We start from the raw sequence: 24,191 nt of genomic DNA, 5'->3' as shown, positions 1-24,191 counted from the left end.
AAATCCAATTTTAACTTTTGAAAAAAGGTTTATTACTTGACATAAAAAGTGACTAGGTGGATTTTATCACAATGGTGTTAAAACTAACTATGCATTCATTTTGAGAGCTATGTGACAAAGTCATTACTATGGCAAAAGAGAGAGGCTATTTTTTCATCTACTTCATACAAAATATTTTATACCCATTGTATCCTAGAGGAATATACCAACATCATTTTATGGAATCCTGCTTCATTTAGCACTGAGAATGGCAATCACTTCCACAGAGTCAAAGACAGAACAAAACATCTAACTGACACTAAAAGGTTAAAAAAAAGAAGAACAAACATGCATGGAGGAGGCAGAATGTTATTACCTTTGTTGTAGTAGAGACTGCCATCTTTATGCTTTGTTTCTAAATGCTTTTAATTACACATTAATTAATTTAAATTAAATTAAAATAGATTAAAATAAAATTTGAATGGTACTTATCTTCCAAGCTAGGGTTATTTCTCATGCAAGAGAGCCAGCATAACATAGTGGTTAGAGTGTTGGACTAGGACCGGGAAGACGTGAGTTCAAATCCCCATCCAACCATGAAACTCACTGGGTGACTGGGCCAGTCATGTATCTCTCAGCCTAACCTACCTCACAGTGTTGTTGTAAGGATAAACATAACCACATGTACACCGCCTGGAGTTCCTTGGAGGAAAAGCGGGATATAAACGTAAAATAAATAAATTAGTAAATACAAATAAAGCTAGGGCTGTTTCTCATATTTTTACCCACAAGTATAGTTTTGGTGCCCACATGAAAGTCACTCTTACTCAAGTATAATGAGGTGTGGCACCATCAGGGCGGGTCAGAAACCCCCATAAGATGGTTCTTTCCCAAGGAATGTCTTACATCAAGCACCCACCCCCTTCCAGGCAATTTTATTTGTGTAGTTGCTTGCTTGTTTTTGCAAGATAGTATGCTAAAACTCTCTGCCTACTAAAGTTTGGAAAAGCTATAATCTGTAGCCCTATTCATATGTTATGTTCAACACTTGTACAATCGGTGTACAGTGTGCAAAGGTAGAGTTATCCACAGGTTATGCTGAAGGCAGGTACAGCAGTACACTCCCTGTCAGTACACTGGCCTTATCCACCCCCAGCAAAGCATCCCTCCAGTGGCTGTTGCTGTTGTCTATCTTATGTTTCTTTTTAGATTATGAGCCCTTTGGGGACAGGGACCCATCTTATTTATTTATTTCTCTTTGTAAATTGCTTTGGAAACTTTTGTTGAAAAGTGGTATATAAATATTTGTTGCTGTAGTCTGTACCATGGCATGTGTTTTCTTATTCAAGATTCATGATGGAACCAGATTTTTGGCATGCAAGATCCTACATTTAAACCTCTCAGATTAGGCCAAAAACTTCTATCAAATGTTTGAGTAATGGTCAAAAGGGAGGAAGGAAATCTGCTATATACAACACTTTCTTATTTGCAGGTGTTCTTGAACACAGTCTCTTGCTCCTTAATAGGGAAATCTTATGCACACCTACTTGGAAGTAAGCACCACTGAAATTAGAGGGACATATTTCTGAGTAAACATGCATAGGCTCAAGTTGTAATAACACATTGGCCGCCTTCGGACGTAACGCGGTTTTGGGGGTCCAATGGACCCGTGGTTCCACACCTCCCTCCCCCTGCTCTCATGTCTACATTCAGATGAAACAGAGAGCTCCCTCTCTGCAGTCTTGCTGAGACTTCTTTAATGAAGGACAGCCCCAGCAGATAATAGCAGCCAGAGTGAGGGAGGAGCTTCCTTCCTTGACTCCAATTGCATAAGGGGGAAACTGCAGTGCTAACATTCAGATGCAACTCTGGCACCGCATACCTGGAGTTAAAAGTAGTAAAACTCATTACAAACTGTAGGTGCAAAGGGCAGTTCAGGGAAGGAAACTGGGTCCATTTCTTCATGAAACTCTGGTTGCCCACATTAGGACGTACATTTTCTGAAACTGGGGGTGAAGGGACCTCCGGTTTCATACTACATGTGAATGCGGCTAATGGCTGACATGCAAACTCAATTACTCCTGAGTAGTCTTGATGATGTTAAGTAGCCCTGTACAGTAACTCCTGAGTAGTACTATTAAGTAACAGTCTGGATGTCAGCCATTAAGATTTGCTTGACAAAGCTCTCCTCTGCCAGCAACCTGAGCAGGTCCCAAAGCATGGTCTAAGTGAGCACAATACAGTCACTTGTTGAAACTAAGTAGGCCTTGATGTGAACTGTGCCTGGATGGGAGACCCATGTATACCACCTTTAGCGATGGGGACACAGAGGTGGCAAAGCATCTGCTTTGCATGTAGAAGATCCGTGGTTCAATCCCTGGCATTTCCAAGGCAGGGCTGAGAAAGAGTCCTACCTGAAACCCCTACAGGGGCCACTGCCAGTCAGTGTAGGCAATACTAAGCTAGATGGACCATGGTCTGGCTCGGTATAAGGCACTATGTTCCTATGCGACCCTATGCTCCTGCTATGTTCCTAACCTTTGCATTTCTAAAAAAGCTAAATTCAAACTGTAACCATTACTAAATGCTTGCTGTATTTTTTCTAAAGACTCATTCTGAGCTAGGAACTCGATCAAAGAAATTAATTATCAATCCCCAACCTGCATGATTCCCTCTGTCCCTCCCCACTCTGTCCACATTGCAAGCCTTTCCAATCACAGAGCATGGCTTCTCTTTTTAGCTTGGAATTCCTGCTAGCTCTGATTAGCAAAGATAAGATAATTAGTCCCACCCCGAAAAGCTCTTTCAGAGAGATTCCAATTGTGCTAAAGAGCCAAGCAGATATTAAAAATTTAATTGACTCACTGACTGTACTATTCATTCCACTTGCCAGAGTTGGGAGGGACAATTTTCAGAATGACCATGGCGAGCGATTTTGTAGATTCCCGATTCAGAGCTTCTTCCTAAGTTAATTTTGAAAAACACAGGTGCACAGCCATATTTAAGGTGGGTGCAAATATAATGACAGAAAATGATGTGCACATCTGTTTTGTAAAAACGATGTGTAAACTCAGGCTCAAAGTAGATGCAACACATAGTGGTATGTATTTTCCCCGACACTTCTTTTAAATCCAAAACCAGACTCAGGAAGCTGAAAGTCCACCATATGGAGGGTAAGGGTTGCTTAACCCTTTTGATTTTGTCTGTTTTTCTGTTCATAATTGCTCCCGCCTCAAGCTGTTTTCTCTTCCACAGTGGCGAAGATATATTTCCCTCTGTTGGGAAAACACTAAAGCACCATGGAAGAGGGCAACTGTGAGTGAAAACATGGATGAAGGGGAATGTATTAAGCACCTATTACCTTGCTGCTTCCCCAATCAAGTTCTCAAACTTCTCAGGCTGCTTTTGGTTTTAAATATATTCAGGAGAAAGATAAACATCATGTCAAATCTAGTTTGACTCTCAGGTTGTTTAGTTGAACATCAGCTATTGTGCCTAGGAGAGAGCTCAAAGGAGTTGTCAGCAAGCATGTTGGATTGTAAAAAGAGCATAAGCGGGCAGGAGAGGAAAGATTAAATAGATAAGTATTTGCCTTGTTAAACTGCATGGTTTGAATATTAGCTGTTGGAACTTTGCCTTACAGATTTGTTGAAATGATATGTTTCTTGCCCTTGTGACATTGCACTTTCATGTACCTCTCTAATAAGACAAGCTTCTGGTAAATGATGGAAAGAATGATAGTCACCTATATACAGCATTCTGCCGGGGCAGAAACTAGAGTTGAAATGCATTTTTGCATGACAGTGAAATTTGGCAAAAATTTCAGAAATACAAATCAAAGTTTTGGAATTTTGAAGTGCCTTTTTGAAAAACTGATCTGAGGTCTAACTGTGTGCCACAATGCATAAACACTGAAGTCAATCCATATGAAAGCTGTTTTGCAGTCAGGCCAGTACAAAAGTTATGACCCAACAAGTCAAACACAGCCCCATCAGCCATGTCACCTATCAGATGCCTGATATCTTTGCATCCACTTTTGAAGACTGAGGCAGACACCAGAAACAGGTAGTTCACTGAGCCCTGGAAGACTACCTTATATAGATCATTATGGGCTAAATATGACTTAGTTGATCAGAAGTTCTGCAGGCATTCTTCACAACAACTCAGTTAATTAAATCACACTGGTAAAGTTTTGAGAGTCAAGAATCTATTTAAAAAGTAAATCAATTAATTCAGAATAGTAAAGTTAGAGGGGTCTCATAAGTAGGCCAACTAGTCTAACTTCCTGCTCAGTACAGGAAATCCAGAGCTAAAGGAAGCCCATTAGATGGCGGATCAGCCTCTGCTTGAAAAGCTCTATAACGGGAAGTCCACTATTCCCCTAGATAACTGGTTCCACTGTCAAACTGCTCTGACTACTAAGAAGTTTTCTCCTGACCCACAACTGAAATCTAACCTGTAACTTAAGTCCATTAGATATAGCCCAGCCCTCTGGGGCAAAAGAATCTGACAGCCCTGCTTAACTACTATTTACACTGCAGACAGCAAATATGCCATCTAGCCTGGCCTAAGTAACATTCAAATCAACTTCTCAGAGCATAAACCCATTAGGAGCTCTTGAAAGTTGCTCACTTCAAAATTTTAAAAAGAGAATAATTATACACCATATCACATAATGTGCTTTGCTCTACGGAGTAAGCTGATGGTCTTTACTAGTGTTATGTGGATTTTTAGTATTCACAGATTCCACAGTTCCCAGATTGTACATTTACAGCCTCCATTACGCCTTTCTTGTGCAGAAGAATTAGCGAGGGATCACAAAGTAACCTTTTAAAGGTTAATAGTCACCAGAAATAAATGTTAAGCATATTTTCGCTTTTCCTGATAGGTATTATTCAATTAATCTAAAACAAAAAAGTCATGCTTCAGTTCAGGTACATGTTAAGACTACGGAATAGTTTCTCCTGGTTTGAGAACAGTATTTTTCTGAAACACAGAAGCCATGGATATTTCAATATTGCAGTTAACACTTGGAGAAGATTTGGAAGGAAATCTGAAAAGACAGAAAATACATTACGTGTTTTTTTTACTATTTTATTCATTGAAGCCTGACTCTAAGTCAGAACCTGAAGCCATTGACTTGCCTAGACCTATAATTACCAAATAGGAACCCACCTGTGGGTTGCAGAATCCTCCAGGGTAGGTCACCAACCTGTAAGTAATTTCTGTAAGATGCAATATAGGATCTTAAGTGTGTCTGTCTGTCTGAGTGTGATTTAGCTTTGAACATATACAATTTTCTGTTGTGTCATTAGATTTTGCTAAAAGAACCACAGTGCTATATGGACAGATATTCCTGATCTTTATTAAGGCAATAGCAAATCACTTACGGTTTATTAAGCCAATAGCAAATTGCAATATATCTTGTGGCTTTCAGATACAAAAAGCTGGGCTATAACAAAAAAGAACAATAGAGATTTTTTCCATTCCTTGCCTCCATCCATCCAAATGTCAAACTTTTCCTTACAAGCTCCAGCGGTACTCATTACAGAGCATGAGCCTTACGAAACAGGAACAGTGGAGAATAAGAAGTAAAGGGATATGTAACAAGCAGAATTGCCTCATGTCTGGCAGTTTACTTTTTTAAAAATGCTGAAATGACTGACCAAATATTTCCAGTTAATGGTCAAATATTTTCTGGTTGAATGATAAGGCACACCCGCATGAATAACATACTCTCAGACCATCTTTAGACACGACTGCAGAAGACCACCAAATAGGAGCAGGAGTGTACCATGGCGCCAAGAAAGGAAAGATGGAAATATATTAAATGTAGAACAAATGAGGAGAGGACCTCAAAGGCCATTTATTGCTGGATGTATTTCAAGTCTTCCTCAAGAGTGGCTTTAATTCAGTTCAAAACTACCTTCTACAGCATCAAAAAATAGTCTGAGATGGTGTAGAGCACACTTTTAGCTTCTCTTTGACTGAAATAACTTAATCAGAGTAGCCCCTAAGGAAGAATAATCAGATTCAACACACATTGGGCAATACATTGAAGCTATTCTCATGAGCAGCAAAAACTGGGCTAGGGAAGCCCAACCTGGTTTTCACTGCATGTGAGGACCCAACGGCTCACAGCGGTGGCGAGCCCTCTATAGTAGCCCACCGCTTAACCTGGGTTTTGGGTGCGAGCATGCCCCCCAAACGGGCTAACTGATCGTGTATCACACAGTATGTCATACAGTGGCACATTCGGGGGGGGGCTCCCAGTAACGCACTCGGGTGGTGCATTATTGGGGCTTGGGGGGCATAGAGTGGTGCTTCCCCGCGCCCAACGCCCGGAGCTGTCAGGCAAGCCATCTGCGGGGAGGGCTGGGAAAACCTGCTTCCCCTGCAGACCTCCTTTCATCACTTCACACTGCTCGTGTGAAGCGCCTTATTATCTTCTATGCACCTTTGAGGTCTCCCCCCTGTTTCCTAATAGGAAACAGCAGCCTGGAAGAGGAAGGCAGTAGTTTCCAACCTATGGCTTCCTTAATTATTTCAATGGAGAGACTCCAGAAAAAGAAAGCCAAAGAGTGTAGCAGACACCTTTTAAAATAATAAACCACGACCTTATAAAAATGTTTTCAGGAAGCATTGTTTATTCTTATGACTGTAGAGGCAGAATCACAGACAAGCAAAAATGTGCAGATGATGCATGAGGCTTACATTTTTTTGTACACTGCCAGCTTATCTACAAGAACTGCCGCTGGTGCAGGACAGGAAAAAAGGACTATCTCCTTAGAAGATTAATAGTTTGCTGCATGGAAGAACAAAGTGTAGATAAACATAAATAAACATGCATTGAACACAGTCTGATGCATATGAGCTAAATCATTCTGCCAAAGGGAAATAAAGAAAAGCTAAAGACAGCACGGATAAGCTTGGGTGAGTAGAGTTTACATGCAAAGAACAGCCTAACACCTGAGCACATTTCCTAATTTAGTATACTTTATTAAAGATGCTTCTCAGCCACTGAAATCCGTTAGTTTGATTGCACTAGTAAGCTTAGGAAGATAAAATGTTAATTTTTAGAGCATGCTTTATCAAAGGATATAAAATGCGATCTGAAAGACATTGAAGTATTAACATTCAAACAGCATCATTACTGTAATTAATTCTCATTCTAAATCTCCTCTTTTGTTACAAAAGTCCTGTGAGATAAGCAGGGTTTATTTAAACGCCCCCACACATGCACGCACACACACACACACACTCATTCACACACTTACTTCTAAAGATAACAGAAGGGAAATTTTACACAGAAGGGAAACCTTTAATTTCTAATCATTATATTCTTTTGTTAACATTGTTAACAAGTATGGAATTGAATACTGATTAGGCCAGAATTTTCCCCAAAGTACTTGACTTTAGGAATGGGATTGGTGGAAACAGGCTAAAGAAAAATGCAGCTCACTTGCACTCCTCAAACCACCAGAAACTTGGCAGGAAGTTTAATACAAAGGAAGTGAATGCAATAAAAGAGAAAGGAGAATCCCTGAACTGATAGCGGCAGGGAGGAAAGAGCACTGGTGACTGGCATAAAGGCTATCAGAGAGTTAAGAGGGCCACGGAAGGTCTTCTAGACCAACTTCTTGCTATACTATCCCTGGCAGATGGCTGTCCAGCTTCTTTCTGAAAGTAGACAGAAGACTCTCCTAGAGTAGGAGAGCCCACTGTTGTGCAAGACAGATTGTTCCATTGTCAAGCAGTAGTGAGAAAAATCCTCCTAATCAGTGTTCCCAATAACAGAAATTCCCAGACGTTGTTCATCATCATCATCATCATTATTATTATTATTATTATTACATTTATATCCCGCTCTTCCTCCAAGGAGCCCAGAGCGGTGTACTACATACTTCAGTTTCGGGTTTTGGATCTGTCCTATTAATTTCCCCAGATTCCCAGCTTTCATGTAAAAAAATTTTACATTTATATCCCGCTCTTCCTCCAAGGAGCCCAGAGCGGTGTACTACATACTTGAGTTTCTCTTTCACAACAACCCTGTGAAGTAGGTTAGGCTGAGAGAGAAGTGACTGGCCCAGAGTCACCCAGCTAGTTTCATGGCTGAAATGGGGATTTGAACTCGGGTCTCCCCGGTCCTAGTCCAGCACTCTAACCACTACACCACACTTGCTTTCTAATTGCAGAGGGATTGGGCAAAGGGCTAGTTTTTGGTGAATAGTTGAAGGTTTAGTGTCTTTGAGGCAGATTTGGGGCATAAAGTGGGATCTGGGGTGGAAGAGTGTGGTGAGGTGGTAGTGCCTAATGGGTGGAGGCTACCACCCAAATTGCAGAGGGATTGGGCAAAGGGATGGTTTTTGGTGAATAGTTGGAGTTTACTCATCTTTAAGGTTTTTCCCTATAAGGTATAATGGAGGTTTCAGCAGCCCCATAAGTGCAATTGGAGGGCGCTGGGGTGGCCCATAGTGAGTGGTGGTGTAGTGCACATAGGGTGCCAGCCACTCCCATGGGGTTGCTAACCCATGGGGTACAGGGTTCTGTTGTTTCTGAGGTGGTCTGAGTGTAGATTCTACGGTAGCAAATGAGAGTGGATTCATGGTTTGTATTGAAAATCTCATTTGCTACCAGAGAATCTACACTCAGAACACCTCAGAAACAACAGAACCCTGAACCCCATGGGCTAGAAACCCATGGGCGTGGCTGGCACCCTCTGTTCACTACACCACCACTCACTCTGGGCCACCCCAGCACCCCCCAAGTGCAGTTATGGGGCTGCTGAAACCTACATGATTTCCTATGGAAAACTCCAACAATTCACCAAAAACCAGCCCTTTGCCCAATCCCTCTGCAATTTGGGTGGTAGCCTCTACCCATTAGAACTTTGAGTTGTACCTCACTGCCTTGTGGGTGGGAGTGGGGTATAGTTGGCACATGGCAGTTGACAATTGGCACTGTCTAAAAGACAGTCAAAATGAATAGAAGAAATGAAGGTGTGTAATGAATCCTCATAAGGATTCATTGAGTGAAAGTTATTATACACCAAAGAATCCGAACACTTAAAAAATAGTGACCACACATTTTGATCCATTACTCCACTTCTATAAGGGCTAGAGCTTAGCTTTTTAAAAAAAATTTAAGCTGGGAATCTGGGGAAATTAATAGGACAGATCCCAAACCGATTTGATTCGATTCGGATCAGCTGCGATTCAGATCTGAATCGAATTTGGGGTGATTCGGATGGGTCAGATTCGGATCCAAATCGAATCAGGGTTGTTTCGATTTGGTTACAAATCGAAACACAGAAAATCCAAATTGCACACCCCTACCTGCCAGTTTAAGACCAGAGTTAAGGCACAAGCTCCACAAAGCCAGGAAACCAGAACCTAAGGCTGATGCCTCAACAGACGTGCCACGTGATCAGTAATGTTGCTGTGCGATGTCACAAATTGTGCTCACTTACAGTTTGCCCGCCATGCACCTACATGGACAATGTGAGGCACCTCCACTCTCACAATGTTGCTTTGGGCCTCAAAGACCAAGGAAAAGTGTAGTAAGAATCTTAGAATCATCATTGTGGTATACTACAGTATACACTGCAGAATCACAGAAGGCGTACACAGAATTCTGCTAAGTGTAGTCCTTTCCAGCACTTTTCCTATAGAACTTTGTAGGGAAAGTGCTAGGGAGGACTACACTTCCCAGCACTATATGTGTACCTTCCAAGATGGCACTGGGACTTAACAGGGCTCTGATTTTCTTAAAGCCCAGCCCGCCCCAGCACTGAGGAAAGCACAGCAGTGCATGGAAGTTAGCACAGTGGTAAATGGCTCTCATAATGGAGATTTCTTGCTCAAGTGGCCACACTTGAAAAATACTGAAGATCACAGACCTATAGAGTTTTTGGTACTCTCCTTAACTTAATGGTGCACTCATCAAGTGATAATTTTGCTTGTATCAACTAGTTCTGAAAGTACCCTTTGGAATGATACAGATTTCAGTAAATAAAAAGGGCCAAAGAACCAAACTGAACAGACTAAGATTTTTTTTTTTAAAGACAACACATTGTTTTCTATTTGCTTAGCTTGCAGTGGGTGGTTGATAGCTGCACTTACGATTTACTGAATGGCAACTAGACTGTATAATTCTCGGGGGGGGGGATGCCTTTTAATCAGTCAGTAGTTAATTCATTTTCATTGACTTATTTTATCCATGTTGCCTGGAATGGTATGCACGCAAAACATTTTAAGCTGCAACAACCTTCTGTCCAGCCATCTTGATATTTTCAAGTGTTTCTGTGAAGCCACAATGAGTTCTGCTTAAATGTGTGGACATTTTATTGTAATACACAAACATTGCCTAACCTGGACAGTTTACATTGTTATTATTAATTTAATTTCTAAACCCTATTGTTGCAATGGCTGCTTCATGATAACCCAGGAAAACTCATGTTGATTAAAACTAAAAATCCAGTTTAAATCCTCTGCATGTTCTCTGTCTTACTGCAAAATTCCACAAATATTCAACTAGAACGCTATTGCTAATGTCTCTTGTCTCCTCAGACAGCTTCTCTTGATTCTCAGCTTCTGTGTCATCATGTAATGCTGTTTGAAATCTCTAATTTCTTAGGTCAGATTCAGCTGCTCTTGTGTGTGGAATGGATATTGTTCTTCCAAGATGCGGGTGGGCAAAAGATTTATGTGACTTGACATCCATCCCAAATGTGCCTGCCTTGCAAGATGCTCATTCATTATTAACCCAGTGCAGTATCATTTCAAGATTGCTTGGTTTCCTGCCTTCTCTTATCATCTCAGGTAGAGATGACTTGTAAAATTCTATTAATAAACCTTCACAGCCAGAAGTGATTAGTCATTACTGTTTTATACTCTCTACTTCCCCAAATGAGCACAGGCAGCCTTCACAGGGTCAGTCTCCTTGCAACGACAAAATACCAGAGACTTATGATCCCTCTTGTAAACTGTATATTTACAAATGCATACGTTGAGCATATGTGAAGCAAGATAGGCACAAAGGTGATACTAGTCCCGAGGCAGTATCAGTGCAGTTTCCCAAACATCTTGAGTGTCAAACTAGATGTTACTTTAACTATAAAACTGAGGTTAGTGCACTTGTTTTAATTCAGTAAATACAAATAAAATACAACTACAATACAATGTAGGAACATAGGAAGTTGTCTTATACCAAGTCCTACCACTAGCAGTAGCTCTCCAAGATTACAGCCAGGAGTCTTTCCTAGTCCCACCTGGAGATGGAGTGAACCTGGGATCATCTGCTCTTCCACTGAGCAATGGCCCCATCCCCTAAAGGGAGTATCTTACAGCATGTAGTCTCCCATCCAAATGCAAACCAAGGCAGATCCTGCTTAGGAAAGGGGACTATTCATGCTCACTCCCACAAGTCCAGTTCTCTTCCCACTACACTTTCTACAAGTTTTGTTTGTATTTCTGTTAAGTGCTACTCTTGTTTGTTGACATTAATTCAGTCAATAGCAGCCTAACTGGGCCTCCTGTGGATCAGGACTGCAATGCAGGGAGGAGGGGCTTTTTGCCCCAGCAGTGCTCCCTATCCATATCACCCTTTGTGACTATTTGAACTGTAAGGAGGGAACAATCCTAATGGTGCCAATGGGAGTTTTCTCTCTACAAGTCAAATAGCAGCTATGGGGCACTGCACCTGATCTACACTAGCACCATTGTGGGGGCAAAGGATTAACCTCCCTACACACTGTGGTCCAGGTCCTCAGGTCTTGATCCAACTGCTATTTACAGAATAAAAAGAAGCACATTAGCACCAGTTACATGGCTTAAAGTAACATCTAGTTTGAACATTAGGAACTTTTGTTTCCAGGAAGCCCTAAACTCAGGTTCCTTTGCCCTTCATTCAATTTTTCATTTCAGCACTGAATGCAAAAATTCAATGCAATTTTGCACTGAAGAACATTCAGATTGCAAAAGCTGGTTTTTTTTCCTTTTCCATAGCCAGGCAGATGGGGTGTAACACACATTCCAGTGGCTTGGAGTAGCTACTGGTCAGTGGTCACCAGAGACCATTAAGTGCAAGGCTCAGTGTTGGAGGTGGAACTGTAGCTCAGTAGTAAAACATCTTCTTTGCATGCAGAAGGTCCCAGGTTCAATGCCTAGCATTTCCAGCTAGGGCTGGGAAAGATTCCTGCCTTGAAACCTTGGGAAGCGCACTGCCAGCCAGTGTAGACAGTACTGAGCTAGATGGACCAATGGTCTGACTCAGTATAAGGCAGCTTGCTATGTTCCTACTGAAGACCTCTGTATGCCTGAGGCTGGGTACCAAATGCCACCCACCATGCATGACACCCTCCCCCCCCTTCCCCCCCTTTAAAAGCAGGGGGCAGGAGGACACCTTGCTGCCTGAGACAACAGGGCCATCCTTGGCAAGGCTATAGAAAGACTTTGGAGTGAGTGGGATTTTAGGAACATAGGAAGCTGCCATATACTGAGTCAGACCATTGGTCTATCTAGCTCAGTACTGTCTTCACAGACTGGCAGCAGCTTCTCCAAGGTTGCAGGCAGGAATCTCTCTCAGCCCTATCTTGGAGAAAACCAAGGAGGGAACTTGAAACCTTCTGCTCTTCCCAGAGCGGCTCCATCCCCTAAGGGGAATATCTTACAGGGCTCACACTTCTAGACTTTCACATGCAACCAGGGAAGACTCTGCTTTGCTAAGGGGACAAGTCATGCTTGCTACCACAAGACCAGCTCTCCTCTCCTTAGATAACCAAAGAACATGCCTGCAAGATTATGCAAAGTTACTGACAAAGAGGTACGCGCTCATACCACAGCACACATCTCAACCCTACATCCAAGCCTCGTGTCTCCATTTTAGGCATGTAAGATGGTCATATAGACAAGAGTCTGGTTACAGTTGCCACTGGCTCATTTAGTGGTGGCCCAGGACCGGGCTTTCTCTGTGGCTGCCCCAAGGCTTTGGAATAAATTTCCTGCTGAAATAAGAGCATCTCCTTCTCTGTTTTCAGGAAGAACCTCAAGACCCTCCTGTTCTCTCAGACTTTTGATTAGAATTCATTTTAATAATTTTAAAAACTTATTTTAATAATTTTATTATGTTGTTTTTGTCACATATTTTAATTTGTGACTTTTAAATATTTTAAATTTTGTACACCGCCTAGAGATATGCATATCAGGTGGTATAAAAATTATGATAAATAAATAAATAAATAAACAAACAAATAAATAAAAATATTGCTATCTCTACCTATCTCTTTCTTTTGAAAAGCCCTAGCCTCCCAACTCTGTTTGTTCCCTGGAGTACTTTATGGTGATGCTTCAGCATCTGAACCTGATTCAAAGTTATACACATCCGCTGGGCTGGGGCTAGTTAATTTTGGTCTATTATACCAGATGGATAGCTGCTTGCCTTTTGGGCTCATCAGAGTTGTCTACAGAAAGGAAGGGTTCTCCTAGCACTTAAATAATTTCCCCAGCTTCAGAGAGTATTAATGTTTTGTACTGAGGGCCTATACATCTTGCAGTAGTTGATCTCAGAGAGTAGACAAATCATATGGGGAAAGGCAGTTCTTTATGTTTTTAGTGGCACACTTACGAAAAAGGCTGGCCATCTTTTTGGTATATAAGGTATCAAACTAGGACCCTCAAGGTCCTTTAACTCAGCTTTCTTCATAGCTTTAAGTGCTTGAGATCTAATATCACTAGACTTTCAAGCGCAGATGAGCACTTTGTCCCTTTTTGCCCTTGATGTTAGAGAGTGTATGGAAGCATAAATTATGCAAATATAGTATCACAACTGACAGAGCAACCCAAAAGCACAATATTTGTGATTACAAAAATAAAAAAATGTGTAGATCATCCAAGGAGGGGAAGGGAAAAAAGCTTTTCCCTCCTTCCCCTAAAACAAGTTTATTCTATTCATGTTGACCTCTGGAAATTTTTTTTAAAAGGCTGTACATTTTGTACAAAAACTGATGAGAGAGATCTGGCAGGCCTTATTATTTATTTATCCTTGCAGCATTTTGAGGACATCTTTTTAGAAAGCAGCAACTCAAACACATGAGGGAAAGCAGATGTCTGCCTGCCCAAATAACAATATTCCTTAAGCAATATCACTTAAAACTTAACTGAAATTTTTGTTGCACAAGATAATGCTATGATATACAGTTAGACTGCTGACGTGCTTATGCAGCTGCCATTTTTACATCTGTAGATACATGTTGACCTAGAAGGTGGTAACTGGAAAGAAGCAAATGAGGGGAGAAAGCATTTCCTGAAGTTTCTGTGAAGCCTCCATACCACAGCTGTACTCAAAAACCCCCTCAAACACTAGTAGTAGCCTTGATGTGCAGTCCTAAAATACTAAAGTGAGCCAGCATGGTGTAGTGGCCAGAGTGCTGGACTAGGACCGGGGAGACCTGAGTTCAAATCCCCATTCAGCCATGATACTAGCTGGGTGACTCTGGGCCGGTCACTTCTCTCTCAGCCTAACCTACTTTACAGGGTTGTTGTGAGGAGAAACCCAAGTATGCAGTACACTGCTCTGGGCTCCTTGGAGGAAGAGCGGGATATAAAACAAAACAAAACAAAACAAAACAAAACAAAACAAAACAAAACAAAACAAACAAAATAAAGATCTACCTGCACTATACCTAGACTTTGAGACCAGGTCTTATACATCAAAACAAATTTCATAAATAATGCCAAGGGGGCAAAACAAACAAACAAAATAAAGATCTACCTGCACTATACCTAGACTTTGAGACCAGGTCTTATACATCAAAACAGATTTCATAAATAATGCCAAGGGGGCAACAGAGAGTCAGGACACATGCTAAAACATTTTACAATGTGCTCCAAAGAAGCCAGCTTTATTCAAAAAGAGATTGGTTCTTTCTTGATCAGCTAAAGCCCTGGTCAGAAGCAGAAGCAAATAGGGGAGAGGCTATTTTGCCTTTGGATAGGCTTTCAGGACTTGAGCCTATGCTAAAGCAACCCCATTACTGCAATCTAGCCTCTGGACTGTGAATGATGGTTACAGTTTGGTCCCCTCCTGAGAAACAAACAAATGCTCCAGATGGAGCTGGTGAAAAGTCTTTATCACCACTGCAACTGAAAGAGTTCAAGGGCTATTACTGACCCAGGAGCACCCAAAGGCTGCTAGCACTGCTTGACCATAGTCTGAATCTCATCCAGTATTGGAGCCCCTGCAGCCTCCCAGATGACACAACCTAGACACTATCATTATTGCATAACTCTCGTACAAAGCTTGTACAGGTATATCCATCAAGTAGGCTTCCAGATTTCTCAAGAGATTCTCATGTTTCTCTAGATTCAGCCAGGAAAAAACTGCTCAGTTGGGTGTATAACTATGCTCTTGTTTCTGGTGCAATGTAAGATAAATCCACTTAAGGGAGAACAAGCATGAGGGGCACAGATGACCTCCACTTGGTATACTGTCACATCTGATCTGTCATTTAATAAAAGCTTCCAATAGAAAAAAAAGAACACAGCTGAAAATGTTTTGAAAAGCTAATTCCTCAATCCTAGGTGCACTAGGACTCAATAAGTCTCATGGGCCAACATCCTGAGAAAAGGTATGACCAACATGGCCTGAGACCAGGCGTGAAGACTAGATTTACATCTGCTACCCCATCACCCTAAAAATATAGCTATTTACTTGCATATAAATATAGCCGTTTGTATTTGCACAAAATATGCAAATGTAACTCCCCACTCAAAGCCAATAAAACAAATCAGTAGTGATCTCAGGTAGTAGCCACATCGTGTAAATACATCCAGTGTAAAAAAGTCACAGATACAACCTGCATTCGCCTTGCAAGACTACTAGGGGTATTTCTTCCCTTTCACTTACTGAATTGTCCCTGAATTGCTTTTACTAAAGATGATAAATCAGCTCCATCACTAACGATATGGTAAAGCTAGTGGTCAGAGGCAGGGGCATAGGGATCACTGAGCAAGGGAGGACAACTATCCTCTGACCACCAGGGTCGGAGGGGGGCAAGGCACCCCTTCCCCCTGGGTACCCCTTTGCCCCCTCCCCCCTTACCTTTCTCCTTCCCCAGTGTTTCACTGAAACACTGGCCGGGCTGGAGGGGAATGCCCAGCCAGCCAGCATTTCAATGAAATGCTGACTGGGAAGAATGGGAGAGGATCTGAAAAGGGGAAGTAGCCATGCCACCTGCATCTGACATTGGCCCTTGCAGAGCTTCCCCAGTCAACAGTTCCTTTCCCAAGGAGACAGGGAAAGGAGCTCCCAGTCAGCAATTCAGCAAACCGCAGACTGGGGAAGCTCTACAGGGGCCAACTGGCCCCATTTCCGGTACTGGCCATATCCCCTGCATCTGACACCAGATGCAGGGAGTGAGGCTTGGAGTGCGCACGTGCTTAACAGTCACAGGGGGAGGGGGATTCCCCCAGCAGGACTACGTCCTCCATCCGCCCAAGTGCTCCCTATGTCCCTGGTCAGAGGGAAAACGTATGAAAGGAGACTATAGAAGCCAAGGCATTGGGTGGATGCTGAGCAAGAGCGCAAACTAGGTCGCTTAATTTGTGCATTCAGACTGTAACTGCACTTGCTTAACAGCCTCATTCCTTTAAGAATGACCTTTAGCCACATGAAACAGGGTAACAATTTTAAAATAAGTTTTAAAAAGAAGAAATGGTGGAAACTCAGTACAAGACATCAGCTCACACATTCAACAATCACTGTTAAACAGAAGTATTTGACATACAGCATGATCCCACCTTCTAAATGCCAGATTAGATCACTTCTCTGATTTTAATTTTGTTGGCACTGTCCCCTGCCTTATTACTCTCAATTTTTATGTTTTATTTTTGCAGTTAACATTATGCATATCTGGTAAAAAACAAGGCAAAAGATTTTTCATACAGATTCTACCATTTGTTTTCCATCATTCACAGTTCTTGACATCTTGCATTAAACATGAGTAACTCATTTAAAGACTTGTCCACATTGGACCAGGCCCTGGTTTTATGGCATTTAACTGAAAAGTATTCTGGCAAAGCCTCCTCTTCCCTATATGCGGCACTTTTCGATTTTAAAACCATCTTCCTGTTGAGTAAATTGGCCACCACCTCTATAAACCTACGATTATTCCTGCTTATTCTCATGCTGTATGAGAACACCACACAGAGTGAAGTGAAATAGCAAAGGCCATCTGTATGAATCTGTTCCTACACGGAAGGGAGTTAAGCAAGGATGTATTCTTGCTCTCTTTCCATGTAACTTCCACGCCCCCCTTCCTCTCCCTGGACAACCCTGACTTTCACCCGCCTAAGCTAGCAGGCAGACCCATTTCAATTTTACTTTATTCTGATGATGTGGCCATACTATGGAGGATGCTAGTAGGCACAAGGTGAGTGCTGCAAAGACTTACATAGTTCTGTGTTGAGTAGTCCTCGGTTATAAATACCCCAAAACCCATTGTTTTTTTAATGGTATTTGCCAAAAGACTGAAGGCACATAAATGGCAAATTAATAGGAGAAGGATTGAGCAGGTTGGGAGTTGCAAGTACCTAAGCATAATCTTTCGAGCAAATGGTGGGCAGGGGGGTGGGGGACAATATGAATATGCTGTAGCAAATGCGGAGAGGAGTGCATCTGCCATACTAAAAAAAAATCATTCTAGAGGGGGTCATTTCATTCCAGCAGCTGTCAAGGTATATCAGGACAGAGTATTGGCGCAATTGCTATATGGGTTTCAGATCTGTTCCATCTGTAATTATAAATCCAGGGAACTAGTGCAACTCTAGATTCCTTTGTGCAATATTTAAGGTGCCTGGATGTGTCTCAAATGCATCCTAAGCTTGGAGGTGGGTTTAACGAGAGTTGAGGCCCAGAGGTGGCTTTACACATTCAGTTATTGGCTTAAATTACAGTTTTACCATCAAGATCCTGCCCCCGGTACTGAAAGATGGGCTCCACTCCACTTGGTGTAAGGGCCTCTATGATAAACTGGGGAAATATGGACTTTCATCACAGTTTCTACTCCCAACTGGGACACAATGCTGCTAAAGTGACTATTAAACAATGCATATTGGATGTGGAGAAGCAATCTGATTTAAGTCTTATTGCCTCCAGGAGCATTTCAGGTGGTTTTTCGAACTACCCTCTGCTGGCTGTGTATCTTACAAACCTGACTACCTTAAATCAGAGGCAGTCAGTAGTTTAATGCCATGCCTTCCACTGTTTTGGAAGGAAGATTTAAGAGAATACCCTAAAGGAACCAGTTATGTCCATGTGGTGTGGGTAACATGGAGTCTGTTACACATTTTCTTTATACTGTTTATTTTACAGAGAGATTCGCATTGCTGATTTTATTTATTTATTTATTTATTTATTTGACATATTTGTGTACCACCCATTACGGAAGTCTCTAGTCAGTTTACAACAATAAAACTAAGACTGAACCGCTTAAAAGAATATGCCAAGTAGATCAGGTGAGTATTATGTTTCTTTCCTTCTGACAGACCGGCATGCACCAATCACAGTTGGGGCAGCAAGATTTTGTGCCGCAGCATGTAAGTTGAGACAGGAGCTAGTTGGCTAATTAATAACTAAGATTCCTCTAGGATTATGTTTTTTTCCCCCACCCAGCTCTGTTCTGATTTTGACTTTTAATTGCTGGTCATTGACTGTAATAAAGTTTTACTAATTCATTTAAAGACTTACCTTCAATTCATTCCTTAGGGAGAGAACAGTCTGCATGGATAGGCAAGCATACAAGCAAGGGGAGATTCTTCCAAGATGCCTGAATGGGTGTGGAAGCTGGGTACAAAGTGCAGAACCTGAAAAAGGTAAAGAATGTAAGCAGGATCACATTTACATTTGCCTGAAAAAAGTAGAGAGAGAAACATCAATGGCATCTTTCCCATGCTTTTTCATATTGCAAATTCACGTAAACTCAGTGCATTATCTGAGATTGTGGAATGCACTCCCTGCTGAGATACGATCTTCCCCATCTCTGGCAATTTTCAAAAAACACATGAAAACCCATCTTTTCACCCAAGCTTTCTCAGCTTCCTAAATTTTGGGGGTTTTAATATTTGGTCTATTTTAAAATTCAAAACCTGATTTTGGGGGTTTTAATCACTGTAATTGTTTAATTGTTGTTTTAAAATGTTTTAAAATTGTTAATTGTTATATTGTTTTTAATTTGTTTTAGCTCTTTACTGTTTTAGTGGTTTGATTTAATTGGAAACCGCCCTGAGCCATTTTGGAAGGGCGGTATACAAATCAAATCAAATAAATAAATAACTAGCCGACCCCACAAAGAACATCTGTGTGCTCCTTGGGGCCGGCTGTTTCCCCCTCCCTCTCTGTCCTGTCCGGTCTCTCCTCCCTCCAGCCTCATGCTCTCTTGCCCTCCCCCCTTCCATTCCTCCCCTCCCCCACCACCTGGACAGAGCTGCAGCAGGCGGCCAAAAAGGATCCCTCTGGCCATTCCTGCTCCTGGGCATGTACACGAAAGCCCCACTGCCCGTTTCTCTCTCGCCCCAGGCTGCAACAGGCATGGGGGCTTCACCCCACCGCCCGTTCCCCACTTACCCCCTCCGGTGCTGCCCAGGCCATTGTCAGTCCATCCCGCTGCCTCTCGCCTCCCACACACCCGGCCACTTCCCCCCCACTGTGGTTTCTGGCCTGGTGGCTGGGCCCACCGCCAGCTCCTCGCTGCTCCCACCTCCCCCACAATGCAGCCGCCACTGCCTCCCCCTTGCTTGGGACGACCAGGCTTGCCGTCCCGCCCCCGCCTCCCATCCCCGGCAGACAGGCTGGGCTCTGCCGCCGCCTCCCCGTTACCTGGGATGGCCAAGCCTGCCATCCCGCCACCACCGGCCAGCCGAGGCTGCCTCTTCAGGCCGTTTTACACCCTCTGCCACCATCCCCTCCCCAAAAAACTCTGGCTAAATGCCAATAGCTCTCGCGAGAGTTCCGCCGCCAAATTCTTCAGGACACGCATGCCGGCTAAGCGTATTAAATATATAGATATGAGCTTCAGAGGTTTGTTTTTCAGAAAGGTTAAGATGACTGTATAACATCCACACATCAGAAAAAAATTTAATGCGCACAATGGGGGGGGGTGTTTCACCAATCATGACGGGCGGGTTCACCAATCTCCCCTTCTCTCTGTAGCCCACTGTGCCTCCTGAAAATATATCCCTGAGAGCCCCCCCCCATATATATAGGAAGCATAATGAACTGCAGAGGGAAGGGGAGATTGGCAACAAGCACCCCTCCGCCTTTCAGCACAGTCAACATTAGTCTAGATGTCAGTCACGAAGCATTGTTTTGTTAGAACAGCCCAACATTCTAAATAATCAACCAGATGCCTCTGGGATATATCAGTGAGCAGCCTTGTAGCTAAAATAGAATTTCCATGTTCAGAGATGGCATATTCTCAATTAGTGGATCCTAATGACTAATAGCCATTGCTAGATCTGTCTTCTAATCTTTTATTTAAGCAATCTAAGATAGAAAATTGTGCATTAATTCTGTAAGTTAATTATTTTGTATGATTTACAATTATAATTTGTATCAAATAGTAGTTTATTTTCTTTGTCCTGAGCCTACTACCATGCTGTTTCATTTCGTGATGCAGTTTTAGCATTTTGAGAGAAAGAAAATAATTTCTTCTCTATCAACCTACTCTTCAGTGTTTATAAACCTCTGTAATCTTCCTATTACAGCTCAAGGCTCTTGAGCCTTCCTTTCATATGGAAGATGCTCCAGTTCACTAGCCAATGTGGCTCATTTGAGTTACAAAAGTTGGATACTCAAATGCCTTTTAGTTATCTCTGCAAGCTTCCCATTGTATATCGTCTCCAAACAACTAGCACTTGTCCCCTTACTGCCCCCAAATAATTCCAGTCAATGACACACAAAAGCCTTCATATTTACAATACTGTAATATATCTACCAAGATATGTAGTAGACAGAACAGAATTTAGAGACTGTTTTCTTTTAAAAGAAAAAAAAAAGGAAGCATCATTAAAATGTCAAACTTGACAGCAGGATGGTCAGCATTTCTGTTCTGCAGCTGAGACCTATATAATCCAGATAACCAGAGTAATGCCAGAAGTCCTTAGGGTAAAAACTGGCACTTGTCCACCTTCTTTCCATGGAAACCTGGTGTTTAATATTTCTGCATACAATTTAAAAAAGCTCTGAAACTTAAAAGGTAATCTTGCTTTATTTCATGCAGATCACCCAGTATACCCAGAGCTATGCAACTCTAAGCTACAGTCAGTCAGAAATCTTTATTATATCGCTAACATTTGGGGAAATGCTACAAAGAAGAATACCGCAAACAGTAACTCAAGTACAGTAGCCAATTCCTGTAGAACCATTTATCCCAGCATATACATCTCAAAGATTTATTATATAAAGAGTCATTGCAAATTGCCTATGCAGATTGAATTTGTGATGAACAAGACACCACCACTCTAAATTCTGCAGCTTGATTAAATCTCCCAGTTAAAATAAGAATGAATGTAAAACTCATGGAGTAAAATAAATGTGACTTTCTCCTGCTGCACAAAAACTGTTTATATTATCTGTTTGCACCAGCAAGTGGGGGGGGGGAAACACACCCAGTGATGATAGATTCGGTCATTTTGGCATCTCAATGGACATTAGGCAGGTTTGCACTGGGAGAAGCTAGTCATCCATCACAGGGATGCACTATAATATCCAACATTTGACAGATGAAAATAAGTACACTTGCTTTATTCTGACTGAACAATCAATTCATAGTATGGTAGTAAGCAAACCAATTCCTGAGATGGGATAGCAAAGGATTTTTGCGATAATAATTTTGAACATATATTATCCTAAAAGTCCTTTCCCCCCTCATTTTAGTGCCCTAAACTGATAAATGTTTTATTCCTAACAGCAGCTTATTCCCCAAAGCAGCTATGAAGCAGCCTTATATCGACTCAAACCACTAATCAACTGAGCCCACTATTATCTACTCTGACTGGCAGCAGTTCTCCAAGGTCCTTTTACAACCAGAAATTCCAGGGACTTTGCATACAAAGCATACACTCTACTGCTGGCCCTTCACCTGAACTTCAGGATTCAATTTATCTTTGCAAAACTGCACTAATACTGATTATATTATTATTATTATTATTATTATTATTATTATTATTATTATTATTGGTTTTTATTACTCTTGAACATTTTCAAAAAATAAACAAAATAAGAGTAATAGCACAATAATATTAAATAAGAACATTTAAAGCCTGGAAGGATAAAACGGTCTTCTCCTGGCACTGGACATTAATGTAGGTTCCAGGTGAGCCTCCTAGCGAAAAAAAATCCACAAATAAGGGAGCTACAACCAAGGAGGCACAGTGGAGACACCTGGAAGAGGGCTTCTGATAAATACCTCAGTTTATCGATATGTTGATGTGGAAGCAGGCATTCCGTCAACAGGTACAATGCAAGTATACATGAAATTTGTGGATTAAGAAGGCACCCAGAAAACTGTCAAATTCACTAGAAAATTAGAGCCCTACTCTTTAGACTATTGAATGTACAACTGGTTATTCTCTTGCTTTAGCCCAGACTGTAATTTCTTTAGGATCAGTACACTACTATATAGAATTATTTACTTAGAATATACACAGAGAGAGCTTTTCAACAAAAAAGTGGTTTATACAGCAAAAGGAATGAGAATATGTTTCTCTGTCCCCAAAGGATGCACAACTTCAAAATAAACACAAAGGAGACACCAGCAACAGCTGCTGGGAGGGATGTTATGCTGGAATGAAAAGGGACCAATGCTATTCCACTATTAAATATAAGAGACCCACAGCTTTAAAAGTGTCTTCTTGTCCAACCCCATCTGGTTCCTTTTGCCACTTGAGTGAATGCAACATGCCTCCACCTCCTCAACAGCTGCGCCCCCTGGGTCAGCAGCCACTGCTGCTCCAGCACCTGCTCACTCACTCACCTCCTCTGCTTAGACAAAGCAGACTAGCTTGGTGCTGGAGACACAGTGGGAGTGAGTGAGCTGGTGCTAGAGCAACAAGGCAACAAGGAGAGGCAGGCGGGCAGGCAAACAAACAACAAGTAGCCCAGCCAGCCAAGGGCAGAGAACACCCCAGGAGATGAAGCTAGTGAGGGGGAAGAGGGGCAGCGTCAGCACTGGACTCCAGCCCAGGGGGTGGAGCTGGTGAAGGGAAAAGAGAGGAAAGAGCACTGAGAACAGGTGGGGTAATGTCTGTGGTAGGGGGCACAGTATCCATACTCCACCTCACAACACGCTTACTTCATGAGACAAGTTGCCTCACTTGGCCTCATGGAAGAGCTGCCTCTGTCTTTATCCAATTAGTAGGGAACACTATTCGAGTGTTAATATTTTTATTTATTTACATTTCTATCCCACTCATCCTCCAAGCAGCACAGAACGGTGTACATGGGTACATGTACACAACAACCTCACAACAACCCTGTGAGGTAGGTTAGGCTGAGAGATACATGACTGGCCCAGAGTCACTCAGTGAGTTTCATGGTTGAATGAGGATTTGAACTCAGATCTTCCTGGTCCTAGTCCAACACTCTAACCACTATGCTATGGTGTTGGGAGACATCAGTTGAGGACCCTACCACAATAAAGTTTTCCAAAATGGGATGACTGGCGAGTGGCAACATGTTGAATTCAAGGCAGAACCACCAAATAACCACCAAATAACATACTTCATTCTGGAACAAAAATTAGATATAGGGATGTTTTGCTATCTCATCAATAGTCACGTGAACTGGCAATTCTGCAGTTACTCTGACAGAATGCATTGTGTATGGGTTTAGAATATGCAGGAAGCGATAGCGAGCTGCAGTGGTGCAATTCACAAAAATACCCATGGAACATTCTGAAGTCAGAGAACAGAAACACCAACAAAACCAGCCTAAATGCATACAAAAATGTACAGCTCACCAAAGTAATGTCAGAACTTTAGAGTCAGAACCACAGAGGGTTCCACAAGAAAAATGTTTGTTGTGCAAACCCCTAAGTGGACATTATGTAAGATGCATGACTACTCTTTATCGATAATCTCTAGCAGAAGATGACACATAACAAATCATCATGTCAGAGTTCGTCTGCCTTTGCTCCACTTCATAGGCTGTTCCTCGAG

At 42.0% G+C, this 24,191-nt stretch overlaps 1 protein-coding gene across 10 annotated transcripts in view; it reads right to left on the bottom strand.

The window, feature by feature from the left end:
- Nucleotides 1-24,191, bottom strand: part of SULF2 (sulfatase 2) — a 450,340-nt gene that overhangs the window by 295,773 nt on the left and 130,376 nt on the right. For all 10 annotated transcript variants that reach the window (XM_053248097.1, XM_053248106.1, XM_053248102.1 and 7 more), the window contains one exon: nucleotides 18,724-18,839. The gene's annotated coding sequence lies outside the window, so the exon portion shown is untranslated. The remainder of the gene's footprint in view (nucleotides 1-18,723; nucleotides 18,840-24,191) is intronic.

Source organism: Hemicordylus capensis, chromosome 4, assembly GCF_027244095.1.
Source record: "Hemicordylus capensis ecotype Gifberg chromosome 4, rHemCap1.1.pri, whole genome shotgun sequence".
Lineage (NCBI taxonomy): Eukaryota > Metazoa > Chordata > Lepidosauria > Squamata > Cordylidae > Hemicordylus > Hemicordylus capensis.
The sequence above is the reverse complement of the archived record's forward strand: the minus strand, read 5'-3'. Positions and strand labels throughout refer to the sequence as shown.